This window comes from Microcebus murinus, chromosome 5, assembly GCF_040939455.1.
Source record: "Microcebus murinus isolate Inina chromosome 5, M.murinus_Inina_mat1.0, whole genome shotgun sequence".
Taxonomy (NCBI): domain Eukaryota; kingdom Metazoa; phylum Chordata; class Mammalia; order Primates; family Cheirogaleidae; genus Microcebus; species Microcebus murinus.
In genome coordinates this window covers 93,637,093-93,643,053 of record NC_134108.1, presented here as the reverse complement: position 1 = coordinate 93,643,053, position 5,961 = coordinate 93,637,093, and positions in this window count along the sequence as shown.

The window sequence follows — 5,961 nt, the reverse complement described above, 5'->3', positions numbered from 1 at the left end:
CAGCCTCCCAAAGTGCTAGGATTACATGCATGAGCCACCTTGGCTGACCTCACTCTGGATTTCAACTTCTTTGTTATGAAGAACAATCTGCTTCACAGGAGTGCAAAAAGAAAAACAAAACAAAACAAAACTCTAAAGACAGATCAATTATTCCTTAGAGTTTTCAGAATGAAAAACCACAAGGAAGAGAAAAGGAAGAATAGACTTCAACATTAGCACCGGATATTTCTAGATCTCACAGCTCCAGCATTGCCAAGTCATTTGGAATGCCTTATGAGCTGCTAATGCAGCTCTAATGCTAGATCCAAGAGGCTGCAAAGAACTTCTCAACAAACCATTGCAATGCTCTTTCCTCCATACTGCAAGCCTTTCCTGCTGTTTCCTTCCTAATGAAAATCTACTTTCATAATATGATGTGGTTTTGGGGCTGCTCATTCCGAAAGAGCTGGTGCCTGTCCTAGGCAGAACTAGGAGTCAGAAGACACGTTCCTTCAAATGTTCTCTCCTTGTAAAACAAGTGTGTTGTACTCACCTAAACCATAACTAAGGTCCTTTGCTGCTTTAACATCCTTAGGTTGATTTAAAAGGCCAGATCTCTGTGACTTAGTTGGTCTAACTGAGCAAAAAAAAAAGAAAAGAAAGAAAAAGAAAAAAAGAAAAAATAAATAAATAAAAGGCCACATCTCACAGGACGTCAGCTAAGATGGCTATAACTCAGCATCCTAGCGATTGTTTCTAAGGCAGTAAAAGAAATACAACATCTTAAATGTTATGAAGGCAACAATGCATTCCACAAATATTTATTGAGTCCTTTTTATGTACTAGGAATTATGATAGGCACAGGAGATAAAGTCAGGTAGCCATTACAGATACTAAATTGCATATTGGTTATTGGATCAGCAGCTTGGAGAAAGAATATACAGTACCTTTGTCATTTGTCCTTTCTTACTACGTAGCTGTTTGTAACTGGAATGTCTGTGCTTGCTATTGGTGGCAGATTCTTGACTTAGGCAGGACTATATATTCTAGCACTTTAATGATTGACATGAATCCTTTCATGTAGTGATTAAACACAATTTTTTTTTCTTTTTTGAAATTAATTAATTTTGTTGTTGTTGTTGAGACAGAGTCTTGCCCTGTAGAGTGCCGTGGCATCAGCCTAGCTCACAGCAACCTCAAACTCCTGGGCTCAAGCTATCCTCCTGCCTCAGCCTCCTGAGTAGCTGGGATTACAGGAGCATGCCACCAAGCCCTGCAACCAACCCCAGCTATTTTTTTCTATTTTTAGTAGAGACAGGTCTCACACTTGGTCAAGCTGGTCTCGACTCCTGAACTCAAGCAGTCCTCCAGCCTCAGCCTCCCAGAGTGCTAGGATTACAGGCGTGAGCCACTGTGCCCGGACCATTTTCTAAAACTCTATCTGGGTGGGAAAGAGTTTATTAGTCACTGCTACAACCTTGGGGCTTACTGTAGTCTCATTGTAAATAGTACACTCCCTATTCACCTGTCTGGAAAATGACTCTATTACTAAAGTTTCTGGCATCTTCCACCTGAAAATGAGCCAACAGCCACTGATCAAGAGGAAATGTGTTTCTGTTCTACTTTCTTTGTCTTACGATTTCCTTTGATGTAAGACATCTTAATGCTCAGTCTTTATTTTTTTATTTCAAGAAAATATGCGAGTACAAACATTTTGGTTGCATTTTGTAACTTTGTCTCTCCGTAGCAAGGGTTGTATACCCTTCCCCTCCACAATGCTCACCACATCCCTCATATGTGGGTCTATCCCCCCAACCCCTGTATCCCTGGTGAACACCACCACCATTTAAGTACCACAGTGTTAATCGGTCAGTACCAATTTGATGGTGAGTACATGTGGAGCCCATTTTTCTGATCTCATGTGACCCCACTTTGGATAATAGGCTTAAGCTTAATCCAGGATAATATAAGCGGTGCTAGCTCACTGTGGTTTTTTTAGAATTGAGTAATATTCCATTGTAAACATATACCAAATTTTAATAATCCACTCAAGAATTGACGGGCACTTGGGTTGTTTACATGTCCTTACAATAGTGAATTATGCTGCCATAAACATTCGGGTGCAGATGTCTTTATAATAGAATGTCTTATTCTCTTTTAGGTAGATGCCCAACAATGCTATTGCTGGGTCAAATGGTATTTCTATTTTTAGCTGTTTGAGGTATCTCCAAATTCTTTTCCACAAAGATTGCACTAATTTGCAGTCCCATCAGCAGTGTAAGAGTGTTTCTGTCTCTCCACAACCTCTCCAGCATTTGTTGTTTTGGGATTTTTTTGATATAGGCTAATTTCACTGAGGTTAGGTGATATCTCATTATGGTTTTGATTTGCATTTCTCTAATGATTAGAGATATTGAGCATTTTTTAATATGTTTGCTGGCCATTATTCTGTCTTCTTTGGAAAAGTTTCTGTTCATTTCTGTTGCCCATTTCTTAATGGGGTTGATTTTTTCTTGTTAATTCTTTTGAGTTCTAGATAGATTCTTGTTATCAGACCATTATCGAAAGTGTAGAGAGCAAATATTTTCTCCCATTCTGTAGGTTGTCTATTTGCTCTAATGATAGTTTCCATGGCTGTGCAGAAGCTTTTTAATTTAATCAGATCCAATTCGTTTATTTTTGTTCCTGTGGTGATTCCTTTGGGGGTCTTCTTCAAGAATTCTTTGCCAATGTCTGAAAGGGTTTTCCCAACATCACCTTCTAGGATTCTTAAGGTTTCAAGCCTTAGGTTTAAGTCTGTTATCCATCTTGAGTGGATTTTTGTCTTTAGTAACACCTCCTAATCACGTTCACTGCCAAATGAGTTAGCATCCTCTTGAGTTGTTATTATTAACTCGCGTTATCATCTTAGAAGGCAGTCTTTTCACAAAGCCATTTCAAGTTCCTCTAAACAGTTCTAGGGTGGTCTTACTGGACCGCCAGGAGGAGAGGTGGAGGTGAAGGGGAGTTTCCTATCTGTGAGCAAGTCCTGCTGCTGCTAATAAGATGCTTTCTAATGATTAACTGGTTGGGGAAAAGAGGAAGAAAAATGAGGGCTCCCTGCTCCAGGGCTCCCCTCCCCCCAGCCCCCCACACCTTTAATAAAAAATAATAATAATAAGGAAGAGAAGTGGATGAAGACGGTTTGAGAACTTTATTTTTCCCGTGTGGGTCTGGAGATCATCTCACAGAAACGGGTCCCCAGATCACCTTTACTAACTGCCCCATCTCTCCGTTCTCCCAAAGGTGTGTCCCCCCTGCCCCCAAGTTACCTCCCTCCCGTTGGTGGTTTCCACATGAAAAAGTGTTTTATTAAACTCGAAAACCTCGATGTGTCGATAACGGAGATGAACGGAGGACTGACCCTAACGTCCCGCTTACCTGACTCCCTGGTCCACCTGAACTTGAACCTCGGGTTCAGGGAGGAGGCAGGTAGCAACCCGCGCCGTGCCCCCAGGGCACTGTGAGCCGGGGGTCTGCGAGGTGTGTGCCCCGGCCCCCCACACACGTCCCGCATCCCTGACCGCCCGGCCGCCCCACGGACCGACGGACGCACAGACACGCAGCCGCGGGAGGCGGGGCAGCCGCGGGAGGCGGGGCAGCCGCGGGAGGCGGGGCAGCCGCGGGAGGCGGGGCAGCCGCGGGAGGCGGGGCAGCCGCGGGAGGCGGGGCAGCCGCGGGAGGCGGGGCAGCCGCGGGAGGCGGGGCAGCCGCGGGAGGCGGGGCAGCCGCGGGAGGCGGGGCAGCCGCGGGAGGCGGGGCAGCCGCGGGAGGCGGGGCAGCCCCAGCGCGTCCCACCGCAGCCACCGCGGGGCGCCCTCCACTGTCTACCTCCCTCCGCTCCTCTCCCTCCCTCCCTTCGCTCCTCTCCCTCCCCCAGCTTCTTCCAAGCCTGTCTTTATAAAAGTAACTCCTTTTTCCTCCCTCTTCCCTCCCCTTTCCCCTCTCTCTCTCTCCCCTCCCCCTCCACTCCTCCTTTCCAGTTTAAGGAAGTTTCTTAAAAGGAGCCCAGGAACTCCACTTTGCCCTTTACCCAGATTCACCAATTGTTTCCCTTTGCCCCATATTCAGGTGCTTTTAACCTCAGGGAAGGCTCCTCTCTCTCTCTCTCTCCAGGACACCCAAAGAAACTCTCCCATCTGCTCTTCCATGGCTGGAAAGTTGACTTTGGAGTTAAACAATATTAAAGTGTAAATGTCCCCCCAGAAGAGAGAGGTAACAGTTGGTCAAAGGTTACCATTTTTAGACCTTATTTATTTATTTATTTATGTTTTTTGAGACAGAGTCTCACTGTGTTGCCCGGACTAGAGTGCCGTGGTGTCAGCCTAGCTCACAGCAACCTCAAACTCCTGGGTTCAGGCGATCCTTCTGCCTCAGCCTCCCGAGTAGCTAGTGGGACTACAGGCATGCGCCACCATGCCCGGCTAATTTTTTCTATATATATTTTTAGTTGGCCAATTAGTTTCTTTCTATTGTTTAGTAGAGATGGAGGTCTCCCTCTTGCTCAGGCTGGTTTCGAACTCCTGAATTTGAGCAATCCGCCTGCCTTGGCCTCCCAGAGTGCTAGGATTACAGGTGTGAGCCAACCCGCCCGGCCCATTTTTAGACCTTAGATACCTGAAGCCCTGACCTTAGTTACCATTAACACTTGAAATGAATGAGTTACTTACACTTGCTACGCACTTACTGTGTGCAAGGCAACCCTATGAGGTAAGTACTCTTATCATCCCCATTTTATGGGTGAGGAAGCCGAGGCTGAGAGGGGTCAAGTTTCTTTCATAGGTCACCTGGTAGAGCTGGGATCTGAACCCACGCAGCCTGATTCCAGGATGGACGTCTGTGCCTTCCCTTTCCAACTAGACTGTGAAAGCCTTCGGGTCAGGGAAACGAGTCTGCGCGTTTGTATCTCCTCGGGTATAGATACAGATGCTCAAAAACTATTGACTGAATGAATGAAATAAAGAATAAATGAATGCTGGTGGGGAGAGGAGTAGAGTAGTCTTCCAGAATATGTCAAGCTGCTGTACGTTTCGGTGCATTTCTGGTTCTGATGGGTTACTTGGTAATAGCTACTCTTGTTCCCAGTCCCAATCTCAGTGGCCTCCTCTGGGAATTCCTCTTCTGACTCACTCAAATGTTAAGTGGCTCTTTGCATTGCACCCAGCCCACACTTAGATCATCGATCATCGTGCTTTACTCGCTGGCTGTACTGTGGGTTTATATGCCTGTCTCCCACACTGGGCTCTGAGTTCTAAGAGGACAGGGTCTCTAAGCTACTGCCTAATACTTAGTATAGGCACAAAGTCTGTAAATCAGTGGATGGCCTTTTTGGGAACCTGTGATCACAACACATTAATAAAGAATGCCCTTCTAACCTTTCACTACTCAGCACATGCTTTTTGTATGTTTTCAAGTGAAATTCGGGAAGCCTATGTAGGACGGAACTGCTCCATTAAAAGTGCGTTCACTCTGAACCCACAAAGTCAGAGAGAATAGAAAGGAACAATAGGGATGCAAAACCAAGGAGCTTTCAAAGCAGGCTATGGCTACAACTTCTACAAATAGCCCGTTTATTCATTTGACAACTATTAAGCACCTACTGTGTGCTCGTGCTGTACTTGGCAGTGAGGTACAGAAGTAAACAAAGCAGTCAAGATTTCTTTTCTCATGAAACATAGGTTAGTGGGGGAGGGGGGAGAGAAATAATAAACAAGCAAACGCATACATATAATTTTTAAAAATTAATGAGTTCTATGGAAGAAACAAGGCAGGGAACTGGGATAGAGGCAACACTCTAGGATAAGTGGTCAGGGAAGGCTTCCCTGGGGGGTGGAGGGTGAGCTTTAGGCTGAGACCTGCAAAGTGAGATGGAGCTGGCCCAAGCGTATCCGGAGAAGAGTGTTCTATGCAGAAGGAACAGCAAATGCAAAACTACTGATGCCT